Below are 19,739 nucleotides of genomic sequence, written 5' to 3'. Positions count from 1 at the left end.
TCTTTCGAATCTATTAATCAGAAAAAGGAAGAAAGGAAAAAGAAACCGCTGCAGAAGTCAAGCCTTTTCCACTATCCAGTAACATTCAACATCAATTATGAATAAAAACGAAAATAAAAATTCCATGATAATTTAAAAAAAAAAAAATCAATTATTTGGAATAATATTCCCAGATCCGTAATGGAAAAAGAAAAGCAGGCAGTTAGGAGGGATGAACCTTGTTAGTGGAAATTCCCTTCCAAGCCGATTTCATAGAAGCAGTAGTAGAATTAACAGCAGCTTCAATATACTTTTTGGAAGCAACAGTCGCTGCTTTTTCCATTATTTTCCCCATTTTTCCTTCTTCGCCATTCTTTCCATTACCAAATCAAGATAATCCTCTGCCCCCTCCATTTCTTTCACTTCATTTTCCTCCTCCAATTCCATGGCTGCCCATGCTTTGTAAGCATCGATCTCGAACAATTTCATTAGATCTTCGATGCTTGATGGATCGAAGTTCTTGTCCTCTGGTGTGTTGTCGGATAGCAAGCTGAATTGAGAGATGAGAGCTTCGATGGCTTCGACTGGACTTGAGATATGAGAAGTCCAAACAAGCAAGCTCATTTGATGAAGTAACCCCGTCAGTATATATAGAATATCCAACTGTGAGGGTTCGTAGTCTGTCCTCAATATATCAACAACCTGCAGAAAAATAATTGTCTGAGTTACCGTTCATGTGGATTTAGTGAGAATAAAATATGACAAAGAAGTAACAAATGGTATATTACAAAAGAAAAAGAAACAATTTCAATTATACTCTTGATATTTATTTAATTTTGAAAGTTGTAATGACTTTTTTTTTTTTTTGTTTTCGATATAGAATTTATAAGAGTATGATGGAAAAGAGAGAAAGAGGTTAGAGAGAGAAATTTGAAGATAGAGAACGAAATGAAGTGAAGAAGATGAAAAGATGGAGAGAGAGGGGTATGGAAGTAAATTTATATTAAGTGATTGAATTTTTTGACTTTTTGACCGGTCAAGGCTGAGGTGGCGCATTGACTGAGCATTGACCGGTTATTGTTACATGTTGTATACCATGGTGGTAAGGTTGTACACCAAAGTATGAAATGAGCCAAATGTTGTACACCATTAATGAAATCTACCCTATTTAGTAGGTCGTTTTGAGTATAAAAATCAATAAAAAAACACTAAATGTTGCTAATGGGAGTCAAACTTGGGCACTCTTAACTACACTCTACCCTACTTACCACTGAGACAATTGCTTCTCTTGTGTATTATATCACGCGCACTGCTTAATATACCATTGTGCTAGTAGCTTCTATTGTTTAATATTTGACGCATACACTTATTAATATCGATTAAATAAGCATAATAATGAATTATTAATAGAAAAAAAATACAAGAACATGCTCTAATTTCTTATTTATGTAATTCTTTTATATTTTTATAATTTATGTTATATAAGAAAATATACGTTATGTTTTTTAGAACATACATTATGTTTTTTTAGAACATGTGTTTTGTTTTTTCGAACATGAGTTATAAATTATATTAAAAAAAAGAACAAATGAAAAAACGATCCAGATATCTACTGATTTTTTTAGAACATTATACTTAATTTTTGGAACACAAACTATAAACTTTAGAACATACGTTATGTTTTTTAGAACATGCGTTACGTTTTTTCGAACATGAGTTATAAATTATATTATAGAACAAACACAAACTATGAAGTTTAGAACGTATGACATATTTTTTAGAACATACGTTATGTTTTTTTAGAACATGTATTATGTTTTTTCGAACATGAGTTATAAATTATATTATAGAACAAATGAAAAAACGATCCAGATATCTACTCATTTTTTTAGAACATTATACTTAATTTTTGGAACACAAACTATAAACTTTAGAACATACGTTATGTTTTTTTTAGAACATGCGTTATGTTTTTTCGAACATGAGTTATAAATTATATTATAGAACAAATGCAAAAATGATCGAGATATTTACTGATTTTTTTAAACATTATACTTAATTTTTAGAACACAAATTATAAAGTTTAGAACATATGTAACATTATTTAGAACATCCTCCTTAACATTTTAAAACATAAATTACAAAATATATAGAGGAATTAAATAAATAAGAAATTAGAGCATATGTAACATTATTTAGAACATCGTCCTTAAAATTTTAAAACATAAATTACAAAATATATAGAGGAATTAAATAAATAAGAAATTAGAGCATGTTTTTGTTCTATTAATAATTCATTATCATGCACATTTCTTTTTTTTATTAATAATTTATTATTATACACATTTAATCGATATTAATAAGTGCATGTGTTAAATATTAAACAATAGAAGCTACATGGACAGTGGTATATTAAGCAGTGCACTCCATAATGAATAAGAAAAACAATTGTCTTAGTGGTAAGTAGTATGTAGTATATATGAAGTGGCCAAGGTTTGAACCCCACCAATAGCATTCCGTTTTTATTAATTTTTATACTCAAAACGACGTAGTTTTGAGTGTTCTCACCATAAGGAAGTGTCCTCAGCTAAAAAAGGGTTCTCACAAGAGCCCTCTCCTATATATATGTAAATATAAGTAAATGTATTTTTATATTTTTTTAATATTTAATTGACATTCGATCGGTTTAGGTTACTGAAACCATAATCATAAACATTAATCACTATTTTTAAAATTAAAGAACATATACTAATTCATTGATTACGGGTTAATTTCTCGGTTTTTCATTTTTTTTTCCATCCATAGGTTTGGTCTAAGAATAAGAAAAAGGAAAAAAGAGGAAGAGACACAGAGATAAGATAGAGAGGCTACAGATCCATTCTTTTTTTTTTTGTTATTAAAAAAACCTTCAAACTTGGGGATTAAACCTTTGTTTGGGGTAAATTTTATAAAAATTTACCCCTTTAGACCTGGTTGGGAAATTTTCCATAGAAGGGGTTGTTTCCCAACCAAGGTTAAATTTTAAATTTTTTTTAAATTTATCTTACTCATTACGGCGCCATAGGCGCCGTAACGAGCAAGTGGACAGGAATCCTAGGATTCCTGTCCACAAATGGGGAAGTGGCTTCGCCACTTCCCCAACAAATATTTATTTTTTTTATTTTATAAAAATTAAAATTTAATAAAATAAATATAAAAAGAAATTAATTTATCATTTTATGAAAATTAAATTATATATTTTATTTTTTTTGGTAAGAAGGGAAGAAAAAAAAACAAACAAACAAAAACCTAACCCGGGATCAGTCTAGGAAGACTGACCCCAATCCTATTTTTTTTATGATACTACTGAATTTTTATTTTATAAACTTTTGATTAAAATTAAAATTTAATTTTACTTGGAAACGTTAGGATTAAATTTATACAATTTCATATGTTATGGTTAAATCTGCACTTTATTTGAAACATTACGAGTAAATATTTAACGCATTACTAACAAAAAAAATATATTTAGCATGTTAATAACAGAGTAAAATATTTTAGACATTTTCAAAGAAATTGTGATTAATTTATATGTAACAGATTTAGTTTTTGAAACTGTCTAAAATATTTTACTATATTATTAATATAGTTACGAAAAAAATGTATGAAACTGATTCAATTTTCAACAAACTGGTTTAGAAGGTCTGACGTGGCTAAATAACAGTCAATCAAATTTTTTTCAAATTTTAAGTAGCGTATGGTTAAAATTGATCTTCATTGGAAACGTTAGTGCTAAATTTGCACAATTTCATACATTAGGGCTAAATCTGCAGTTCGCTTTGGAACATATATGTTAGATATTTGGTGCATTACTAACAAAAAAATATTAAGTGCATTAATAACACAGTAAAATATTTCAGACAATTTTAAAAAAATGTGATTAATTTATATGTAGCAGGTTTATTTTTTTGAAACTGGCTTGTCGATAAACTGAAACAATTTCATACATTTTTTTTGTAACTGTATTAATAACACAGTAAAATATATGAGACAGTTTCAAAAAAATAAACCTGCTACATATAAATTAATCATATTTTTTTAAATTGTCTGAAATATTTTACTGTGTTATTAATGCACTTAATATTTTTTTTTTGTTAGTAATGCATCAAATATCTAATATATATGTTTCAAGAGAACTGCAGATTTAGCCATAATGTATGAAATTGTGCAAATTTAGCACTAATATTTCTAATGAAGATCAATTTTAACCATACGCTACCGAAAATTTGAAAAAAAAATTGATTGACTGTTATTTAGCCACGCCAGACCTTCTAAACCATTTTATCGATAAATTGAATCAGTTTCATACATTTTTTTCGTAACTATATTAATACATAGTAAAATATTTTAGACAGTTTCAAAAAACTAAACCTCTTACATGTAAATTAATCACAATTTTTTTTGAAAATGTCTAAAATATTTTACTTTATTATTAATATACTAAATATTTTTTTTTGTTAGTAATGCACTAAATATTTAATCGTAACGCTTCAAGTGAAATGCAGATTTAGCCATAACGTATGAAATTGTATAAATTTAACCCTAACATTTCCAAGCAAAATTAAATTTAAATTTTAATCAAAATTTTATAAAATAAAAATTTAATAATATTATTATAATATATAATTTTATTTTTATAAAATGACATTAATTTCTTTTTATATATTTTTATAAAATGACATTAATTTCTTTTTATAATATCACTTATGGACAAGAATGGGTTTCCTGTCCACTTACTCATTACGGCGTCTATGGCGCCGTAATGAGTAAAACACATTTAAAAAAATATAAAAATTAACTCTGGTTGGGAAACAGCCCATTCCAAAGAAAAATTTCCCCAACTAGGTCTAATGAAGTAATTTTTTATAAAAATTACCCCAAATAAAGGTTTAATCCCAAACTTGGAATCTATTTTTCTGTTCATATCCTTACACACTAACAAGATCAACACCAAAAGCCATGAGAGATCATTTAAGCTTTTACCCAGAAAAACAGAGAAGCTTTGCTTTGGAGAGAAAACGAAGAGTCGAAGATGAAAGCGAAGTAAAAAAGTCAAAGTCTTTAGAAGCCTTTATTTTGTCGGCCAAACCCTTTGGATTTTGTAATATCCCAATTTATATATTTAAACTAGTTGCTAAATTGAATTAATTAGAAGGAGTTAAAACTAAAATATAATTAATTTTGGAAATTTTTTAAAAGATATTATAAATATACGATCTAAAACAGAAATTTGGCCAATGTTTGGTAAATAAAAATCTGCCGACTACCCAGATCATCTTCTTCCTCCAATTCAAGCTTCATTTTCATTCCTCACCCTTCTTAAACCTTGTTCTTCCTCATTTCTTCGCCGTTTTGGCGTTCTTTATACCGAAATTAAGCTCTCAACTCCAGCTACAAGTGCACGTAAGTTTTATTATGAGATTTTGAGTTTTTAAAAATCGTTTAGAGAGAGAAAATTCGTCACTTTTGCTATTCTCTCTATTTCTCGGTCCTATATTCATTATTTTGCAATTCTAACACCAAAAATGGACTCAGCGGGTCAATTTACCTATGGATACACTAGATTTTGATGCATGTAATGAGTTTTGAGGTGTAATCGGAGCTACACCGGAAAAAGTAAGAAAGCTAACCAAAGTTTAATTTTTCGGTTGATTTTGGATGTTTTGAGAGTGATTCTAGACTCCTGGAATCATAAGAAACAAAGTGATATAATTAATTTCTCAAAATAATCAACTTTAATTTTTCCGATAGGCGGATCCCGACCACCGGTGATATTTTCCGGTGACATACGAAATAAGGGCAGAAAAAAATGTTTGGTTAACTTCAGAATGTTCTAAATATTATTTGGAGCAACATTAATTCTTGGACTTTGGCCAAATTCCTTATCGTTTAGTCTCTATAAATTATGAAAGTATATAGTTAGGTGAAATTAAGGAAAATAAATTAAGTTGGGTTAAAAATAATTTTTGGATCCTTATTTAAATAAAAATTCAGAATATATAAGTTTAAAAAAAAATAAAGGTTGAAGGGAGATTGGACTAAGCATAATTAATTAATTAATTATGCCCTTAAGATTATTGATTAGTTAATTTGCTCGGAATAGATATTATAAATATGAATTATAAATATAAATTTTATATGTTGTTTGATGATGAGTAATTTTGGGAGTAAAGTATTGGAATTACTGGCAGTTATGGAACTATCGGATGATTGATGTCCAACCGGGTTGATAAATTGCAGTCTATGGAGTCCCAGTTTGGACTTTGAATATTTTTAAATATACAAGTGATTTTATTGCAGGGTTGACCCTAGTTATTACTAGGAGGATGTCCGTTTTATAGGGGAGACTCTGCCGAATTTTCGGTAGAAAGTCTATAAAACGTGACGAAGTAAATTTTAATATTTCCCTAAACATATATAAATTCTAAAAATAATATTATCTTTTTCAGATACTCAATTAATTAATTATGCCCTTAAGATTATTGATTAGTTAATTTGCTCGGAATAGATATTATAAATATGAATTATAAATATAAATGTTTATATGTTGTTTGATGATGAGTAATTTTGGGAGTAAAGTATTGGAATTACTGACAGTTATGGAACTGTCGGATGATTGATGTCCAACCGGGTTGATAAATTGCAGTCTATGGAGTCCCAGTTTGGACTTTGAATATTTTTAAATATACAAGTGTATTTTATTGCAGGGTTAGTTATTACTAGGAGGATGTCCGTTTTATAGGGGAGACTCTGCCGAATTTTCGGTAGAAAGTCTATAAAACGTGACGAAGTAAATTTTAATATTTCCCTAAACATATATAAATTCTAAAAATAATATTATCTTTTTCAGATACTCAACCGATAGGAGGAGGAGCAGTACCTGAAAACTAGGACAGTCAGCTAGGAGCAATTTGTAATTATATGTTTTGCATTTTTAATTTAGCATTTGCATTCATAATAAATGATTTCATGATATTTCAAGTAAAGTATTATTTTTACTTATAAAAATGTCTTATTGTTTATAATAATTTATACGTAATTATTTGTGGATAAATACGTGTTATGGACATGCTTCCTGGTGAGCGGCATCAGGACCTTGTGCGCATAGGTACTATCGGGTTATTGGATATTGATGATACTAATATTGTGAATGTTGTGATATATGGATAAGCTCGATTGAGATATTCTCGGGCTATATGATATGTGGATTTTGGATTTAAGTGAGGCTGGGTACGGAATCAGTTGAGTTATTCTCGGTCCTCCAGCTAACTGGGCGTGTGGTCGGTTGAGTTATTCTTGGTCCCCCAGTTATTGGATATGAGTGAAATGGTGATTATTGGTGGATTATTAGATTGGGTATTGAGGTTTAGGATCCAACACACGTATTAAACCACCTATCTACTTATTTATAAGACAATTTTATGAAAAGCATATTGTGTGATCACTTATATTGTATATTATGATTATTATTGTGTGTGACGTAAATGTTAAATTACTCATGCATTGCATATAATTAATTCACTATGGGAGGTTTGACTCCTTTAATTTTTCAGGTAACTATAAGTCTATTGCAGCCCACGATCTTTCTTCGGGCAGCACACCTATCTTATTTATGTATAATCCTTCCAATTAATATAAAATTTATATTCTAGACCGCAGTACCAGTTTGAGGATTATATTGTGTGTTTATTGAAGGATTTAATATTATATTATGCTAAGACTATTAGTAAGGTTGATTTTATATTATATTAAGGCTTGCTACGGGTTCCGGTAGCTTAAGCTTACCTGTTCCCTAGCGCCGGTCACGGTCCGTGGGATGGGTCGTGACAAAGTTGGTATCAGAGCCTAGGTTAGAAATTGTATGACCTAGGATGATAGAAAATCTGGATACTGCGGAATTAGGATTGTGAATTCGTCTTTGACAGTCTTCTTTTAGTTAGATCTAGCGTACCGTAAGAGTCTTATTATTTGCAAATACCTTTTATTTGATCACAAAATGAGGGAATCATTATCTAAAATAGTTTAAACCGAATTAGTAAATCAAGCAATTACAGTGATTTAGATGATAAGATTTTGTTCACAAAAAGTGTAAAGATTTATTACCCCAATTACCTCCTCAGAGATGAATATGCAGATTTAGAAGGCAAACGAACTAGAGGACTAAATAATTGGAATCTCATTTGAACCAACAAGTTGGGCAAGAAAAAATAATTTTCTTCAGAAATGCAGGCGATTTAAAGTTCAATCAATTCTTTCCATTGTCCTTCATCTGTTCTAATAGTATTACATTTTCCCTCAAACTTCGGCCTACGAAACTGCTATCATATTTTCTTATGAATTGTGAATTCACTGATATTCCTTTGCATCAAAGCTTATCTCATTTTGCCTTCATTTCCTAAGTGTGACACGTATATCCATAATTTGGTTCATTTTCTTACATGTCTCTAACGAACCTAGAACTTATTAACCCTATTGATCATCTACTAACCTTCGTACCACCACACAACTATCCATCGCATCTTAATTTGCACAAACGCTGATAAGATGATAATAGATTAGTGGAAGTTATTGCGGATTATGTCAGTTGAAAGGTTTTCCAACATGATGCATACTATGTGTGATGGTGTCACATATTACCCTATGGACTAGCTAAAGTAGAGAAAAATGCAACAACTATCTTATTATCCATCTGGTAGAATACTTTTTGAAGAGTGATGTATAAGTATGGTTCAAGGACAATATCTAAACTTAAATGGAAAGTATGATGTAATGAAGACTTCGATATAATGAAGAACAAAAAGAAGGCCTGCAACCATCAGAAAAAGATAATAATATGTATAGCATAATTTATCATGGTCATTATTATGTTACAACTAGTAGGTATTTCGTAAGGTGTGTGGGCATATGTCAAATTATGTTCGCAATAAGAATTTTAACCTCGTCCTTCTCAGTAGTCTTCAGCTAGTGCATTAAGACCAAACTTCTTATTCAAACTAGGAATCTTTCTACATCATCTCAATTCCGGAATGTGTGTGAGATGCATCTGGATCAACTGAGTCGTTTTGTTTGTAGAGATAAGACAGTTGGTAGAAATTCATAGTCAGAATATGGACAAGATAGAGTGTAATTCACTCGTACTCCACAAGATAATGAGACTTGAAATGTTTCAGGGGATGCTATAATATTTTTGGATCCTGGTGTTACCCATTCTTATATTGCTCCTTGTTTTCCTATAAGAATAAATATAACTCCAGAAAAGTTAAGGTACTCCCTATCTTAACTACTCCAATAATAACTCATTAGAAACAGATCATGTGTTCTCTTCTTATCCTGTTACGGTAGAAGGAAGAAATCTACTAGCAGATTTGATTCTGTTAGATGTGATTGATTTTGATGTCATTTTAGGAATGGGTTGGTTATCTCAATATTTTGCCACTTTAGATTGTTGTGCGAAGATGGTGAGATTTAACATACCGGGAGATGTTGAATTCGAATTCAAAGGCAATAAGGATACTTCCTCTTCAATTTTGATATCAGCCATAACAACTAGAAAGTTGTAGGATAAAGGGTGTCAAGGATATTTGGCCTTAGTCAATGACACAATGGTAGATGGGGGTAAAGTAGAGAATGTTCTTATTGTTAATGAATTTCCAGATGTTTTTCCTGAGGAATTACCAGGGTTACCTCCTGAAAGAGAAATTGAGTTTTGTATTAGTACTACCCCAACATCCATGCCACCTTACAGGATGGCGCCAACAGAATTGAAGGAGTTGAAGGAACAGTTGCAAGATTTAATTGAGAAAGGCTTCATTTGACCTAGCGTATCTCCTTGAGGTGCTCTGATGTTGTTTGTTAAGAAGAAAGATGTATCGCTTCATCTTTGCATTGATTATAGACAGTTGAATAAAGTGACGACCCATAACAAATACTAGCTTCCTCGAATTGATGGTTTATTTGATCAGTTGCAAGGTGTGTGTCGCTTCTCTAAAATTGATTTGCGATTTGGGTATCATCAGTTGAGAATCAAGAGCGAAGATATACCCAACATTTAGAACACGATATGGCCACTATGAAATTTTGGTAATGTCAAGTGGCCTTTATGGATCTAATGAATAGGGTGTTCAAACCATTCTTAGACCGCTTTGTGATTGTGTTCATTGATGATATCTTGATATATTCACAGAATGAGGAGGAACACGCCAACCATTTGAGAATGGTATTACATGCTTTGAGAGAACACCAACTTTATGCTAAGTTCTCTAAATGTGAGTTTTGGATGGAAAGTGTGGCTTTCTTAGGACATGTAGTGTCCAAGGATGGAATTCAAGTAGACCCTAAAAAGGTAGAAGTAATCACCAATTGGAGAAGACTTACTAAAGTGACAGGAATTCGTAGTTTTCTGGGTTTAGCCGGCTATTATAGGAGATTTGTTTAAGATTTTTCCAAGATAGCTGCACCTTTAACTCGGCTAACTCAGAAAAATATTCCTTTTGTATGGTCAGAAGCATGTGAGAATAGTTTTCAAAAGCTAAAGGAATGTTTGACTTCAGCATCGGTACTCACTTTACCATCTGGATCAGGAGGATTCACGGTATATTGTGATGCTTCTAGAGTTGGCTTAGGCTGTGTTTTGATACAAAATGGTAGGGTTGTAGCCTATGCTTCGAGACAATTAAAGAAACATGAACAAAACTATCCAACTCACGACTTAGAGATGGCAGCAGTAGTATTCACACTAAAGACCTGTAGACACTATCTGTATGGAGAAGCTTGTGAAATTTACACTGATCACAAGAGTCTTAAATACATATTCCAGCAAAGGGATTTGAATTTAAGACAGAGACGTTGGATGGAACTTTTGAAAGATTATGATTGTGCCATTTTATATCATCCTGGTAAAGCTAATGTCGTGGCGGATGCTCTAAGCAGGAAATCTTCAGGAAGTCTAGCTCATATTAGCTCAGAAAGAAGGCCTTTGATTAAAGAAATGCATGATCTGTATGATTCTGGAGTGCAATTAGAGTTGAATCATCATGGCACATTCTTAGCTCACTTTAAGGTTAGATCGGTATTACTTGATAGAATCAAGGCAGCTCAATCAAGAGATCCTCTGTAATGTAAGACTGTAGATGAATTGAATGATGGTGAGGCTCGAGATTTTAGAATTGACCATGGTGGATGTCTACGATATGGAGACCGATTTTGTGTTCCCAATGTAGATGATTTGAGGAAAGAGATCATGGAAGAAGCGCACTTTGCAGCTTATAATGTGCATCCAGGCTCTACAAAGATGTATCAAGATCTTAAGAAGCTGTATTGGTGGAATGGTATGAAGCGAGACGTAGCAGAGTTTGTAAATCAATGTTTAACTTGTCAACAAGTGAAACTCGAACATCAGAAGCCTTCGGGATTATCACAACAATTGCCTATTCCAGAATGGAAATGGGAGCGAGTAACCATGGATTTTGTAGTTGGATTGCCCCATGCTTTAACTGGATATAATTCTATTTGGGTTACAGTTGATAGATTAACCAAGTCAGCACATTTTCTTCTAGTAAAGACAATATATTCAGTGGAAAAATTACCACAGTTGTATGTGGATAAAATTGTTTGCCTACATGGAGTACCAGTGTCTATCGTGTTAGACAGAGGCTCGGTATTTACTTCAAAATTTTGGGAAAAACTCTAAAGTGCTTTTGGGCACTAGGTTCAATTTTAGCACAACTTTTCATCCACAAACACATGGTTGTTAGACAAGGTGCCGACGGCCTCGCCCGGGCGGACCGGGGGGTGGACACCTCATGGCGACGTAAGCGGTGATTGGCGTCGAAAGCAACCAATCGTGGAATCAAGCTGCTCGGCAGGACCGGAGCCTAGAGTATGGAAGAGTCGCCACCCACGAATGGGAAAATGAACACCGATCCCTTGCGGGAGACCGGTGAGGGTTCGGGAAACTTAGGTACTAGCCGAGAAGGCTAGCTCCTTTCCGGAGAAAGGCTACTAGGCACCCCGACATCGCTCGGTTATGAACCACCGGCCTCCTACTCAGCATGTTAGGCGATAACGGACTAATCGCATATTTCTTTAAGTTTAAAATTTATTTGAAACCTTTTCTTTCTCGTTTTGAAAACCGTTTTGAGCATGTCAAGCCATTTTAGTAAGGAATCACCCATTTTGCATAAATTTAAAGTATATAGGAGAGAGAGGGGCAGAAGAAAGAATTGATTTATTCACAGTGTGATTTAGGCTTTATGTCGTATATTACATCTACGCTAATCTCACTCCCAAAAAAACGAGTTTATTTACATGGTTCGTACCTTAATCGCCGTTGAAACGATTTAGGTACGTTTCAAAACCCCGTTAATGATGTTCCCTCGAATCGCCGTTGGAACGACTCGAGCGTTTGAAAACGTTGAGCAAACAGTTTTAATCTAAAAATGTGATTAAGCATACAAGTCAATTTATTTTGTACAAAACCATTTAATTAGGAAAACAATTCAAAACTTCATTATTCACAAAAAAAAACAATTTTAATTACAATGTTCGCTTAATCCGTCGTTGGAACGAATTAAGGTTTTAAAACGTGATGTTTTAGGAAACGGTTTAAAGTAATAGGAAAGCCTTTTATTTACATTAGGAACTTCTAGAAAACTTAAGTTTAAATAAGCAAATTAAAATCTCTTTTTGTGGTTTACTTTCCCCCTTTTCACTCAATTATCCTTCATTTGAATATAATGACAACAATTAATAAATTAAATCCAAATTCACCCAACCAAAACATTTTCCAAATCATATATACATATAGGAAATTTAAAAAGGGAAGAAAGATGTACATATATATATATATTTTTAATAGGGATAAGTACAAAAAAAAATGCCTGTGGTATACCGGATTTGCGAACTCGGCCCTGTGGTTTTTTTTTACAAACGGAGGTCTGTGCTAAACGCCGTTAGCAAACAGAGGCTAAATTGACTAACGGTGTTAAAATTCAAAGAGAAAAGAGTTAATTTGGTCCTTATATTTATTTATTTTATAAATTAACCCCCCTAATTATCTAATTATCACAAATAAACCCCAAAATAAAAAATACCATCTTTTCCATCTCTTTTACATTTTTTTTCTTTCCCTTCAATTCCATCCCTCAATTTCCTCCTCTCCCCCTTCTCCATTGCTTCCCTCAAAATTACCAAACTATCCTTCCCATTCAAACCTTTCCCTTCCATATCCTCCATCGTCAAGCTCATGTCCCGCACGTGAACGTCTTCTCCTCCTTTTCCTCCGCACGTCACCACCACTTCGCATTTCACATACTCCGATTCCGATTCTTTTCCTTCTCCGGCGAGTATCACCGCTCTCCGACTCGACAGATTCACCGCGCGTTTTCGTTTCGGATCAATCAGGATCCAGCTCAGACTCACATTCTGCTCCATTTGATGAATCCGTAGATCCTCCTCGCCGTATTGTTGAATCCACGCCGGTACAAACTCCTTCGGTCCGAGTAAATCTACTCTGAACGGTGAGGAATTGAACCATCCGGTGACCGTCTCAGTCCGCTCAACTTTGGAGAATATTGGAGAATCGCGATAGTAAATATCGATGGCGGAGATCAATTCTGTTGATGCCAGAAATGTTGAAATGTCGAGGGAGGCATGACTGCTGTCGTCGTGGTGGATGAGAGGATAGGCGTCGGAGAAAAATGAGCGGTGGCCGGAAGGGAAAGTGGAGATGACGCTACTTATAAGAGAGTCGTTAATTGAGGGCCAAGTGGAGGTGCAAATGTTTTGCTAGAGTTTATCGTCGGCGGAGAGGCTGTCTAAGTCGGAGGAAGCACTGGCGACGGAAGCTAAAAAAGGACCGTCGAGGCGGGTGAGGATATGAGATTGGAGAATATCGTTATAGACGGCGGAGATGGTGGCGGATGCCGGCGGAGGAGAATGATGGTATTTTTTATTTTTATTTTTGATTTTGGGGTTTATTTGTGATAATTAGATAATTAGGGGGGTTAATTTATAAAATAAATAAATATAAGGACCAAATTAACTCTTTTCTCTTTGAATTTTAACACCGTTAGTCAATTTAGCCTCTGTTTGCTAACGGCGTTTAGCACAGACCTCCGTTTGTAAAAAAAAACCACAGGGCCGAGTTCGCAAATCCGGTATACCACAGGCATTTTTTTTGTACTTATCCCTTTTTAAAAGAAATGATAATTATACATATACATTTAAAAGAAAAGGTAAATAATAAAGACTATGATTAATAGATAAAAATGACACTAATATTCACAAATGATAAGAAATTAACTTTTAACCCCAAAACAACTATTATGACAAGTATATATAGAAAATAACCCTTAATAATCCCAAAATGACAAATATGTATAGTTTAAATGAATTTAAAGGAAAATCTATATATATACTTATAATTTTATCAAATCAAATTAATGAAAAATAATATCTAAACATGTTGAATAAATATATATACAAAATAATTAAAAATAATTTGAATGCATATATTACATAATTATACATATATATATATATATATATATAAAGGACCAAAAGTCTAAAAGTTGAGAAAGAAGGACCAAAATAGAATTTTTTACATTTCAGCAGCTTTACCGACGGAAATTCTGTCGGCAAACTTCCCTTTGTGACAGAAAATGGAAAATTACAGAAACAGTACCTAACATTCCAGATTTGTTCAAACACTTTAAATTAGATCTATTCTATCGTTTTGGACCTCCGAACTACCCAAATAGGATCATAGTCTATAACGGAGACCCCTAAAACGATGTTTTATTTTTAAAACGTTAATTAGAAAGGCTTTTCTAAAATCTATACGTATACAACGTCGGAATTCCCGAACTACCCTCAAACGGGATCACGGTTCATATTGGGATGTTAAAACGAGGTTTTTTATTTCAAAACCCAAACAAACGTTTATTTAATACGAGACGAGAATTAAATAAATACGGAAAAGTAAATAAACGTGATAAATAAATAAATAAAAACTAACAATAAAAATAAATGAACAAAATAAATAAAATAATTAAAATAAATGACACGAGTCTAGTCCTCGGATAATACCTCAAGATCGGTATTGACAGTTGAAGTCGGTTGATTCCACGACCTGATTTTCGGTGTTTTTTCGTGTTTTGGTAAAATATTTAACTTTTAAGGAATTTCCAAATTTTTAGGAAAAAAAATGTTTTTTCCCAAAAAAAATCACTTTCTCTCTCTAAAAAATGTTTTAGAGTGAGAAGCTCTCAAAATTCCCCCCTCATAAATGCATGGGGATCCGTGCCTTTTATAGGCACGGATCCCAAAAAAAATTTGGGCGTAGCCCGACGGGTGTCGGGCTACGCCCAAAATGGTTTGGCGGACGCCCAACCAGTGTTGGGCGAACGCCCAACCTCTGTTGGGCGTTCGCCCAACAGACGTTGGGCGTGCGCCCAACAGACGTTGGGCGTGCGCCCCACAGACGTTGGGCGTTTGCCCAACGTAGGTTGGGCGCGCGCGCCCCGCTGCCGCTGGGCGTGCGCCCCGCGCTGCCGGGCGCGCGTCTAACTGCCGTCGGGTGCGCGCCGGCTGCCGCTAGGCGCTCGCCCCACGCCGCTGAGCACCCGCGAGCCATCCACTTGACGATCGCAACCCCTACAGATCCTCTCGTGATTTTTATTATTATTTTTGCTTTAAATTATCGGAACCAACCGCTTCAACCGTCTTGTTATGGGTTTTCGTCACAGGTCCTCCGACTCGGTGTCTACAGTTGCCCCTACTTTCCTATTTTGACAGTGATGTGTGTGTTTTGAAAACGTTTTTTGCTAACACAACACATGCAATGTAAATATATTAAAGTAAAAGACACGTATAGAGTATAAGGAAGAATACCTGATCTCCATGCCGCATGCTCCGGCCTTGTCTTCGATCTTTGCCTTGTCTGTCCCGTCAATAGCAACCCTGGTCCACGACCGCGGGTAAAAAAAATGGCTCTCAAAAGCAACCTCGGTCATCGGCCGTAGGTAAGATGGCTCAAAAGCAACCTCGGTTATCGGTCGTAGGTAAGATGGCTCAAAAGCAACGTAGGTAAGATGGCTCAAAAGCAACCCCGGTCATCGACCGTAGGTAAGACGGCTCAAAAGCAACCTCGGTCATCGACCGTAGGTAGGATGGCTCAAAAGCAACCCCGGTCATCGACCGTAGGTAAGATGGCTCAAAAGCAACCTCGGTCATCGACCGTAGGTAAGATGGCTCAAAAGCAACCACGGTCATCGACCGTAGGTAAGATGGCTCAAAAGCAACCTCGGTCATCGACCGTAGGTAAGATGGCTCAAAAGCAACCCAGGTCATCGGCCGTAGGTAAGATGGCTCAAAAGCAACCTCAGTCATCGACCGTAGGTAAGATGGCTCAAAAGCAACGTAGGTAAGATGGCTCAAAAGCAACCCCGGTCATCGACCGTAGGTAAGACGGCTCAAAAGCAACCTCGGTCATCGACCGTAGGTAGGATGGCTCAAAAGCAACCCCGGTCAATGACCGTAGGTAAGATGGCTCAAAAGTAACCTCGGTCATCGACCGTAGGTAAGATGGCTCAAAAGCAACCTCGGTCATCGACCGTAGGCAAGATGGCTCAAAAGCAACCCATGTCATCGACCTTAGGTAAGATGGCTCAAAAGCAACCTCGGTCATCGACCGTGGGTAAGATGGCTCAAAAGCAACCTCGGTCATCGACCGTAGGTAAGATGGCTCAAAAGCAACCTCGGTCATCGACCGTAGGTAAGATGGCTCAAAAGCAACCTCGGTCATCGACCGTAGGTAAAATGGCTCTTTCTAGCGACCCTAGTCTCTAAATCGACCGCAGTTGTGTAGTGATGCATATAGATGGGTGAATGTAGCCTAGTCTATGGATGCGTGTAACCACCTATGTGTGTGTGTGCAGGTGATTGTGCGAGTGTTTGAATGTATGTGAGCGTGGCCTATGCATTTTGCTTTATGCGGATGTATGGACATGTGTGTATGCAAACTATGTATGGGTGGATGAGATGGTTGAACGGATTCCCTTTTCATAGGTTGGGGGATTTTGGTAGCTTAAGATCGAGAAATGATATTTCAGGCCATACCCTAGGTGTGCAAGGATGAGGGCAAGGATAAGTTTGAAACTGAGGGTTGTAAGGATGGGGATTTGGTGTTGATGAGCTTGTGCCAAGGAGCTCTCGCCTTTAACCGAAGATTGACACATTTGTTTCTTCCCTAATTTTTGCTCGAGCCGCCCTTTTCGGGTTTTCAACTCAACGGGATCTCTCTGATATTCTCTATCTCTCCTTTTGTATGAACCACCCCTAGGGGTTTTCAATTCATCTTTTCTATATCTCACAGATTTTCTCTATCTCTCCTTTTGCTTGGATCGCCTCTTTTGAGGTTTTCAATCCAACTCTTTTTTGTTCAATTTTTTCTTTCTTGATTGTAAATGATACCATATAGCACAAGGGGTTCATATCTACAGGCCGCTTCTATGCTGAGCATTTGGCGATGAGTTCATGCCTGATGCCTTCGTTGATGCAGAAACTTCTGGAGTGAGATGGACAGTGATCTGATTTCATGGTCGTGCCCCCGATTGAAGTTACCTTCTTGGTGTAGATTAGAAGTTGATGCGAGCGCATGCCCCTGCCAACTCGATGTGAGATTTCATGTGCACTAAGCTAGGGATACTGCCATTATGGAGGAGAGATGCTTCGGTCGAAGTTTGACTCTTGAGAGGACAACAGAGGAGCAGAGGAACAAAACTTCATGGAGCATGAGAGAGAAGAATAATCTCTCTTTTTTTTAGTTTTTTCTTTTTATAGATTTTGGATTGGTTCATGGGTGTCGAGGCGACTTTAGTTGAGATGGGGTGTCTATTGATGCGGGCGTTTTCATTGCAAATGCAATCGTCTAGCTTAGATAAAGCACTTCGCAAAGATACATTGAATTGTTTACTGCTCAGTTTATCAACCACTGTTACCAAAGCATGCCCTTTCGGGTTTTCACATTTCAGTTATTTTAACTCTCTCCTCTTATCCCTCAAATTTTCAAATAAGCGCCCCGTGGGGTTTTCGCTTATTGGGGTGTCCCTTATTGTTGCATAGGCCGTCCTTTGCGGATTTTCAACCTATCGGGATTTTCTTTCTTTTTTTTTCTTTTTTTTTTTTAACTTTCATGAGAAAGATTCCTTGGTTCCGTAGTTCTAAACTTCGTCGCCGCCTTTGTCTTCATTCGACTACGCATTTGATCTTTCCTTGCTAAAGTGAGCTTTTCTCGTACATTTGATCACCCATGTGCTGGGCAATGTCAATCGCTCTTGTCCCCTTGACGCCCCTCGACTAGTTACATCTGCTTGATAATTTTCTTTTACTTCTGATTGGCTTGACTTTGCCCCTGAGCCTTTTCAGTAGTGCCTTTTTTTTTACTTTGAGTCATCATAGATCTGAACCTTTTCATTGATCCTGGAACAGGATCCTTTATCGTTGATAGGTTAGTTGCGCCCGTCTTGTTCTGAATGGTGCACTCATGCACTGGTGTCCCCTTTGGGGGGAAGGAACTTTTGTCGATGCCTTAGTGCTAACATGGTTCTGAGGGCTTGTTGCTTGCTCCTTCTTTTCTTTTTCTCGTTTTGGACTTTGTTGATTGTCGCTCGGTCTTCTTTTTGGCACAAGCCGGTGAGAACCCTTCGTTTGATGAGTCTAAGCCCGACTTATCATCGTAGAGCCATGGAATCATTTCTCATGATTTATTTTGTTTTTTTTTTCCTTTTTTTTTACTCTCTCAATTTTCTCTCTTCAGTGGTTAAGTACTGAGCAATAAGTATATTTTAGAGCTTGCGTCCGTGCCATGATAAGAAGCGGGAATATCTCAATTGGGTGAATGTCAAATGTAAATGCATATAATTAGGACAAAATTTGCGGAAATGAAATTTCATTGAATTCAAAAGGAGGTTCGTAACATCTTGTGGAATAGAAGATAAAATAAAAGACAAGGATAAAGACTACAAGTGCAATCCTCTCTCTCATGCTACTTCAGGAAGCTTCAGATTCTTCCACTTCATAAGTGTCCTCAATCTCGAGAACTTCTTCTTTAGCTTATCCTGATCCATTGTAGACTTCACCGTTCAAGGAACCAGTCGAAGGCTTCATCTGCTGAGAAGGATCTGGATCACTTATTTTCTAGCTTCGATGAGATCTTGGATGTCATGCTTCAACCTCATGCAAGTACTTGTTTCGTGACCATATTTCTGGTGAAAGTGGCAGTAGCCCCTGCGTTTGACTAACTCAGTGGTTTGACCTCCCGTGGCTGGTAGAGGATGAAGTATGTTGTGCATTCGTAGACCCTCCAACACTTCAAATAAGGGTTGGGTGAAAGTGGAGAACTCCCTTCCCTCCCCTCTATACTGAGCGGGTGATGGAGGGCGAACAACCCTGGAAATCTCATGTCCCCGATGGTGTGGAGCTTGTTGTGTTCTTGAAACATGGTGTGAGGCTACCCTTAGTGGAGTGAATGTTTGTGGGGTAGATTGCGATGCGAACTGGAACATAGGTTTCTCTACAGCAACTTTCGGGATCTCAGCAACCAGTGACTCACTCATGACCTCCCGGACTAACCTTTTCAGCTCTATCTTGAATTCATTTGAAGCAAGGACATCGGGAAGAACTCGCTCGATTTCTGCTCTGAGATTGAAATCTCCTATCAT

At 35.7% G+C, this 19,739-nt stretch overlaps 2 pseudogenes; both read right to left on the bottom strand.

The window, feature by feature from the left end:
• Positions 1-36: 36 nt before the first annotated feature.
• LOC136224564 (uncharacterized) lies at positions 37-837 on the bottom strand (annotated as a pseudogene).
• Positions 838-13,080: 12,243 nt separating this feature from the next.
• LOC136222695 (F-box protein At2g27310-like) lies at positions 13,081-19,739 on the bottom strand (annotated as a pseudogene).

Source organism: Euphorbia lathyris, chromosome 3 (assembly GCF_963576675.1).
Source record: "Euphorbia lathyris chromosome 3, ddEupLath1.1, whole genome shotgun sequence".
Classification (NCBI taxonomy): Eukaryota; Viridiplantae; Streptophyta; class Magnoliopsida; order Malpighiales; family Euphorbiaceae; genus Euphorbia; species Euphorbia lathyris.
The sequence above is the reverse complement of the archived record's forward strand: the minus strand, read 5'-3'. Positions and strand labels throughout refer to the sequence as shown.